The sequence below is a fragment of the Rhipicephalus microplus genome, chromosome 4, assembly GCF_043290135.1.
Source record: "Rhipicephalus microplus isolate Deutch F79 chromosome 4, USDA_Rmic, whole genome shotgun sequence".
Lineage (NCBI taxonomy): Eukaryota > Metazoa > Arthropoda > Arachnida > Ixodida > Ixodidae > Rhipicephalus > Rhipicephalus microplus.
The window spans coordinates 222,545,330-222,554,312 of record NC_134703.1 but is presented as its reverse complement, the minus strand read 5'-3'; the positions used below and the strand labels follow the sequence as shown (position 1 = coordinate 222,554,312).

The following is an 8,983-nucleotide window of genomic DNA, read 5'->3' as shown; positions in this document are numbered from 1 at the left end:
GGACGATGGTTCGGTGTTGCACACTAGCTATAGTTGGCTGGAACAGGAGCGTCGAGTTAGTGGCAGCAGGGAAAAACACAGGCACTAGGACGGCGGACAACGGCACGATGCGGACGTCAGCTGCGGCAAACACTTTGGGGGGACTGTGGTGGTCGATATCAAGGCACGGATTCATCAACGTGAGTTCAGCACGAGCGCAGTCGACGAGGGCCTGATGGGTAGAAAGGAAATCCCATCCTAGTATGACGTCGTATGATGAACGTGGAAGAACAACAAAGTTGACGGCGTACCAAATATCTTGAATAAAAATGCGTGCTGTGCACTGAGCTGTCGGCGCAATGAAATGGGAGGTGGCTGTACGCAGAGCAAGATTCGTAAGCGGCGTTGTAACTTTTCTCAAATCGCGACACAGTTTTTCACTAATTACAGAAACGACGGCGCCTGTGTCGACAAGTGCACGTACAGCAACACCTTCTACTAGCACATCAATTTCGTTGGTCGGACAAAGAGGAGGTCTTAGAAAGTTCGACGACGACGCAGTTCTTGCCTCCGGAACTGCGGTTGTCAGTTTTCCTCTCGAGCGGGGCTCGTGCGTCGAAGCATCGGGGAGACCGATCGGCGACGGGGCGGTAATGACCGGCGAGAATCGACAGGGCGTCGTGGGGACATTGAGTCGGTGATAGGAGAAGATGGTCGCCGGGGATTCTGGGCAGCCTGGTAATTTGCAGAATTCCCGTGGTCTGGAGGCTGGAAGTTACGACGGCGACAGTAGCGTGCTATATGTCCCATGAAACCGCATGCGAAACATATGGGCCGATTATCCAAAGTGCGCCATGGGTTAACGACAGAAGGTGCAGGGGCGAAACGGGATGGGGTGCCGTGTATGTAGGCAGCGTCGTAGGGTAGGAGGACCCGGTGCCCCTGTATGCGCCAGAGACAGGTGGGGCTGGGGGTCTAGCAACGACGGCAGCGTAGGTCAGCGGCGTAGGGACAGATGACGATGGAGGCAGTGCCTGCGTGACCTGTGTCTCAATGACCTGGCGTAGACGTGGGTCTAACGATGTCACTGGCGCGGATGCTTCGGCCACAAGAGAAAGCTGACGCGCAACTTCTTCACGAATGAACTGTTTGATGTGGGGCAGTAAGACGGTGTGATCAGCAGCGACATCGTGCACGAGGGCGGAAACTTCAGCCGTATCTTCAGCGGCCCTGCGCGTCGAGACACGCTGCTTACGCAACTCGTCGTACTCCTGACAGAGCTGGACAACATCGGTGATGGTCTGTGGATTCCGAGCGACGAGCATCTGGAAGGTATCGTCGTCAACTCCTTTGATGATTTGCTTGATTTTGTCGCGTTCAATTAGAGATTCATCGACGCGCTTGCAAAGAAACAAGACATCTTCAATGTAACTTGTAAAGGTCTCGTCCCTGCGCTGGATTCGACTACGGAGCCGCTGTTCCGCGCGAAGCCGGCGCACGGCGGGACGACCGAAGACCGCGGCGATGGTGGTCTTGAAGGCGGACCAGTTGGTGATTTCGCCTTCGTGGTTCTTGAACCAGAGGCTGGCCACATCATCGAGGTAAAAGCGCACGTTTGTGAGCTGGTCGCTGGCGTTCCACTTGTTGGAAGCACTTACGATTTCGTACTCGACGAGCCAGTCCTCGACGTCTTGTTCGTCGCTGCCGCGAAAAATTGGTGGGTCGCGTTGCCGAGGCACGCCAGTACAGTAGACTGTCGTTGGTAAGGCAGCTTGAGAAGGGCCAGGAGCAGTCATGGTGAACGGTGAGGGTAGCGTCCGATTGCGAAGTTCCAGGTTGATGGGAACCCCGGCTCCTCCACCACTTAAAATATAGGTGTTGTACGTCGAGAAAGGTTCAGACGCAGCTTGGCAAAATGAGCTTTAACAGGCAGGTCTGGCTAATGGCGAACGGCGTGCGCGAGCTACTACTGCAGCCACCGATCATCGTCGTCTTCTTCATTGCCAGCAGAGCGTCCGTTATTCAGATTCATTAATTCATTACAATAGAATTTTTGGTGAGCCAGCAGTTCGCGCTCTCTCATATTTAATTAATCTCTGGTTAACACTAGCCCATCTGCCCTATGTAGGTATGGCCGAAGATGAAAGGAACATTTTACTTTGCGCCTGTGTGGGAATCAACATTTTTTTGTGTTAACAAAACAAATGGGAGTCCAGCTTCTTGTCCCCTCTGATTGTTTCTCAGCACGACAGCGCATATCTTACCTAGTACCTAGTCTATTGGTGGCCATAATAGATTGATGTTATATCTGTTTTTCACTTTCTTTAGCCTATGAACTATATTGTGAATATAAGGACTACCCACGACACACCCGTTACTTGCTACGCTTCTCACTTTTAATGTTCACAGTCCAACATGAATCTCTGCCAACAAGCTCAGCTGTTCATCACTCCAAGTTGTAAATTTTATAATGTAAAGAACATTCTTTTTTATAACTTTTTGGTACCTATTATCTGTCACCCCTTAAGTTTCAGTCATATCCTCCAGGTCAGACACATTCGGCACAAGCACTGCAGCTGCTGCCACCACAACCACGGCCTAGATTTCACTTCAGCGATTGCTGCATCACAACCAGTATTACCACTTTTGAGCCGGTACTACAGTCCTTCCCAATGATGCCTCACCTTGACAAGGCTTCACATGCTTTCAAAGGAAGCTATCAGGCAAGTTTGCACTGTTAAGAAATTTAGCTTTCAATGGCATTGATGTTCTCAATGGGCAGAATAATTGACAAGTCTGCCAACTTCATGCTTCTTGAACAGGGTTGAAACTACGTGTGTATGTCAGTGCAGGGAACAAAGTTCATGTGAATTTTAAAGTAGCATGTCTTTATATTATTTTACAATACTTCAGGACCCTTCTTGGGCCCATTCAGAAATGAGTTGCACTTGAATACACAAAAATGGGAGAAAAAACAGAACTTATGTACAGAGCAAGTAAGAGAAAGAAATATGCACATTGTACAGTAAACAAGGTGTTCATAAAAGTTGTGGATTCTGCTGATGACTTTGACAGAAGAGCAGTTCACAATATTAGCGGGAACATATTCCATTACGAAATGATGTATAGAAATAAATAATATTTGTAAAGGTAATGGTAATAATTTTGTGTATGAAGGAAGCAGGGCAAGCAAAAATTAGAAAAAAAGTACTTTTTATTGTTTACCAGATATGAGACCGGATACTTTTTCCACAAATTTCATGTACCGTGCAATCCTGAGCAAGTGCTCCCACTATAGTGAAAGTGACGAGATTTGGAAGGAGGGTGGTAGGGTTCTTGCTCGGTCTTGCATCAAAAATCAAGATGGTGGTGGTAAAGCCGCTTGTGTTTTCAACAGTACTGATGTACTTTATTATTCTGCATGCATTCACTATGGTTCTGCAACCTCGTGGTGCTTCTAAATAAAGTGAAGCAAACTGCTGAAACGGCAGGAAGGCGGGGGGGGGGGGGGGGTGCTTGCTCAGTTGTTTGCGCTTGCTTTAACTTTCACAAAAGAGAGAGGATGGTACTTGCTTAGGTGAGGACACTTGCTTGAGATATTACAGTATTGCTCCTCATCCTTCGCGTCTTTTTTGATCAACTGAAAAAAAGCGACCAGGAAGCAAATCGCCCTTTTACAGGTGGTATATTTGTATCGTCGTTTCTTTGTAAGTTGACAAAAAGCATGAAGTTTAGTATTTTTAGAAAAAAAAAGCCGTCCAACTGGTAATATTTAAGCATTTACTGAAGTCGGACACAGTAAAATAGATAAGTTGGCACAGTAAAAAAAAGGTTAGGTCGGCACAGCAAAAATGTTTAATTTATATTACATAAATTGAACTCTATCTTCTCGAGATGGCATTTTTGTTATGTCAGTATGATATTTTTAAAATGGCAAATGATGTCATGCTGATTATTTGTGCACATACTCCAGGAACACATAATGGTGTACTGAACTGAACTTGGTGCTTTAGAATAACTTTCATTTGATTTAAAGAAAAGTTTGCAAAACTTGTCTAAAGTATGTACAGGAGTAAAAAATGCCATTTTTTGTAAAATAAACCATACTTTGGTTCAATCAACAAAACACAAGATTGAACAAATTTGTATAAAAACTGGTCAATATCATTATTACTTGCAAAAGTATGATTACAATAGGGTCAAAAATACGTGGAAGTCTGGGACTTGCCCGGTCTTCTCCAAGCGACATAGTGCTCTGAAATAAGGCAGAGATTACATACACCCGCAGACCTGTCTTACTCAATAATGGCAAAGTGGATACATGGTCCAGAAAAGTTATTGTCACAACCCCTAATAGGAGGCAGTAACCGGGTAGACTCAAACGGCTGGCTTAACAGCCCCTAAAATGCTCAGCTAAAGCTTGAACAGTTTAATAACAGGTCCTTTTAGCTGGGGTGCAACAGCTGCGCCAATTGCGGCAATTTGATACCATTCCCGAATGCTGCACCGAGCAGCGCCAAACCAGTGAAATCATTGAAACGGCACCACACTGCGCCAAATGCCCAGCCAGCCTCAATTCTTTTCATGTGTTCCAATTTAGGTGAGCAATGCAGGGCATGTCGGCCACCTGCAGCTTTGACCCATCAGTCAAAGCGCACTGACTCAAGCTACAGTACCTAGAATATACTTAAAATAATCCATCCATCCACCCTATACTCATGAGACGTGATCGACAAGATAAATTAGCAACACTGCATGCCCATCGGTTCGCTGACAGCAACAGATACAAAGGACGACGGGACTTCAAAACAAAAATGTGTTGATGTAGCCACCAACGCTTCGCGGAAAATGTAAGTTTTCTTGCCAAAAAACGTTGCTAGGGCTCATTAAGGCTCGAACAATCTCGACGTGCGGCGAATCCTCGCGTTGATTACCTTAGCAGTGGCACATAAAAACATTTTTGTCTTGATGATGCGCCGTTCTTGCCACAGTCTGGTCGATAGATACCTGTGGTGCAATTATATACAAATTCTAAATCCGAACGGAGGTGGTCTGTCGGTGACGTCAAAAAGTGGGCGGTCCGCAGCGGTCGCGAGGACGAAGGGAAGTCAACAGCCAATGAGGGAAATGAAGCCTTGTGTCATCATTTTGACGTGGACTTGGGGACCGTATAGCAAAGTGAAAAGTGTTTGTAACGTGTTGAAAAATGTTTAACTACTATTGATCACTATCAAAATGTGTTGGCACAAGTTTTCAAACGTTAAATAAGGAATACGGCACAATATAAACGTATTTTTCTCGTTATTGTTTTGAAATGAGGCTAAATTTAGCGGGACGGTAAGTAGTGGCGCTAAGCACAACCCCGTTTCAAGCAGTTACTGTTTCCATATCTCCACCACTATACAAACCTAAATGGCGCAACTTTCGAAGTTGTTGGCTCAGTCGAGTGCAATCATGGTGGAGGGCAACGGCACCAGTAGCCAACAGCAGCAGCGGCTCATCTGCATTTCCGAAGCTCAGTGCGCGCTGGTGCTCGCCTTTATGGACGAACACCCCCAGCTCGTGGCGAAAGCCATCGAGCTGCGGCACGGCGTCACCGACCGGCGGCGGCTGTGGCAAGAGCTCAGCGACGCGCTGAACCATGAAGTGCCTGCGCAGGCGTGGCAAGCTTGGTGGCGCATGCCGGTGCACGAGGCCCGCCGTGACGCTGCCGCCATCAGAGAGGCACAAACGTGAGTGACGGTCGAATGGCGCAGGCGATTTGTTCTTTGAAATTGGTGTATATATTCAGGGGCACCGGAGGTGGTTGGCTGCCTGGCTTCCGCGACCGGGTTTTACAGTTGACTGGGATGACACGCTTCAGTGGCGTCTTTGGTCTCACCTGTCTACAGGTAAGCACTCTGCCGCCGTAGTATCACGGGTTCCTGAGCGGTGCCATGACAGAGTTTGATATCTGAAGTGGTGCCTTTTGCCGAACCTTGTTAAACGGGAATATAGCGCAGGAGAAAGTATTAAAAAGTGGGTAGGTTTATTAACTAAAATCTGAGTTTGCAGCCCTTGCAGTACAAGGGGTATTAATTTATCATAAAACACGCAATGCCTGCGCGCAAGAGCATGCACTAAAATGATGATACATGATATCAATGACCACTGAATAGCCGCAGAACATTTCCGCAGATGTTTAGTACTTAAGGTTGCAAAATAGCCAGAGTAACGAATACCCACTTTCTGAAACATCATGTTTACTACACTTTCCAGCAGGCGGATGTTCCCACTGCTGCGGTGGAAATGGATGTGGAGGCCACTGAAGCGGCTGAAGATGGCAGTGACACAGTAACACGCAAACATCTGAGAACATAGTGCTTTATTGAGCGCAGGACCAGAACCTTCAGCAGGGCGACAAGGTTCTCAAGGGGAGTAGACCCTTTGTTTACATTTTACATAAGGGGCGGAAGCATTCTCCATGCTCTATTATGATGACTGAAACCAATTTGGGCTGTAAACAAGAACAATGCATTGTATTGAGGGCATGGTATCGGGTATCTGCAATGATAAACTGCCGGGCAAAAGGTTGGTTAGCCGGGCTGTTTCATGGGGAGAGATGCATTTGAGGACATTAATAAAGAGTAGTCTCAACAAATGTTTGTTGGTCCACACGAGGAGGGCATAGCTTTGACACAAAGCTTCACATTTTCAAAGGATGCCACAGGCCAGTTGATCTTCAACTGAGAGGAAATTGTTGTGCCCGTTGCAATTCTTGGCAGCAGCAGCAGCAGCTTCCAGCCACGAGATGGTTAAGGGTTTACCGGCAGCTCACCTAAACATTTACACCATGATGATTCATCGCAGGTGCTGCGGGAGATGAAAAAAATCAACCACCCGCATCGCTTCTGCAGCACGGCGTGTGGCAGCGGCGCAGGAGAAGGCGGCAGCGGTGCAGGAGGGCACTGGCCATGGCTGAGGGCTTTCTGCGAGAAAGGGATACGTAGTTTAATCGTTCGTCATGTGTTGAATTTTTTTCTTGTCATCCTTCATTAATCATTTGTCGGTTTCAATGTGTTTAGGTGCTGCTGTGTATTTTCAATTTTATACGCTTCGGGAACATATACATAGTGTAGTGTGTTTTTCGCCATGTTTTCAGCTTTTTCTCATTCATAATTCGTTTACTGTTTTTGATATGTTTACGTGTTGCTGTTCATGTTCTATTTTATACGTTTTTGTTTGCATTTAGTACATGTTACTAGATTTAGGTTAGCGCCCCGCCGCGGTGGTCTAGTGGCTAAGGTACTCGGCTGCTGACCCGCAGGTCGCGGGTTCAAATCCCGGCTGCGGTGGCTGCACTTCCGATTGAGGCGGAAATGTTGTAGGCCCGTGTGCTCAGATTTGGGTGCACGCTAAAGATCCCGAGGTGGTCGAAATTTCCGGAGCCCTCCACTACGGCGTCTCTGATAATCATATGGTGGTTTTGTGACGTTAAACCCCACAAATCAGTTACATCTAGGTTAGCATTTACTTTGTACCAGGAGTACAGCATTTTTTATGTTTGATATATGCATTTCTCAATGTATGTTGGAGCTGTTCCAGTTGCAGTGTTTTTCCACACTTTTCAAAGGTGTCTAGTCATTCACACGGAAACCACGAGTGTATAGTTGAGATTTTCTGTTAATGTTTCTGTGATATTTGTATTGTCCCACTGTGTGTTCTAGCTCACTGAGCTTTTTATGCAGCATTACCACATAGTGTAGTAATGTGATATCTTTTTGCATCACACTGTTTTGCAGTTCACTGTGATATTTTCATTTCAGCACAATGAGGCTAAGGTGCAACAACTACATTCTGAATCTTGTTTGAGAGCGCTAAGATAGTAAGTGGTCGTCTCGCACAGTTTCACAAATTAAAATGGTCATCATCACAACCACATGCCAGCGATTGATTTCATCTAGTTTTCATTGTAAACGACTCGTTGTGGAAATAAATATTAAACGTGGTATAGTTTGGGAGCCGCGAGATGGCTGAGCGAATTATTCATGCTGTATGTTATCAAAACAACTCGCCTGTTGTTTGCCGTCTTGATTTGCGTATTTTTTAGCAATGCAGCTTGATTGCAGTCGAGAATGCATATCAAATGTTATTTTAACATTCATACAATGTTTAGGACAATGAGCAAAAAGCAGCACAACTTGACGAGCACAATTGCTCGTCAAGCCTGGCGTGCACAATTGAATGCTTGTAGTCAGTCACTATGAGAAGATATAGACTTATGTAGCATGTGTTCATACAACATGTTACTAATGGAATCTCGATATTTATGCGTTCTGGTGAAAAGAATTTTGAGACGTTGCTGCATTGTTCGCACAATTTTGTGATAGCAACATTCAGCACAGAGTGCCGCTCATATATGCTTGCTCCAATCTAGTCTGTTGTGACTGTGATCGCTAATATGGAAAAGGGTGTTTCTGTTGCATATTTCATGTGCCATTTAAAGAAAATGCAGCATTTTGACATTGCCACCTTGCTTCATATTGAAGCACGAGTAAGTACTTTGTGTATTCAAATGTGTCAAACACAGCTTTGTCATGTCTAGATGCATTAGAATCAGTGTAAATAAATTATGTGTGGGATATGAAAACATAAAAACTCACCGTTCCTGTGTACTTCAAAAAATGTCCAAGACAGCGCTGTGCTGCTGCAGTCTCCGAGCAGCACGTTGCGTGGTGTGAGCATATGGCTCCCCCTTGTCATCCTCAGCTGGTGGCATGTCCACAACATACTCGTCCAAGGTCCAGTCGCCTGCATGCAACGCAATGTTGTGGAGAGCAAAGAAAGCATAGATGATTTGCACTGCCTGATCGGGGTTGTAGAGCATCTTTCAAAAGTGCTGCAAGCAGTGGAACTTGCTCTTCAACACGGTGATACATCTCTACACAACACAGGGTGTAGCACACTGAGGAGGTGGGAGGGTGGGGGCAACGACTCCAATTCTGCTGTACACATGGCTACGACT

The 8,983-nt window shown here is 46.0% G+C and overlaps 1 long non-coding RNA gene across 1 annotated transcript; it reads left to right on the top strand.

The window, feature by feature from the left end:
- Positions 1-5,547: 5,547 nt before the first annotated feature.
- Positions 5,548-8,616, top strand: LOC142814107 (uncharacterized). The gene is made up of 2 exons (XR_012894811.1): positions 5,548-5,870; positions 6,238-8,616. It is a non-coding gene; the product is annotated as an uncharacterized LOC142814107 (long non-coding RNA).
- Positions 8,617-8,983: the final 367 nt, after the last annotated feature.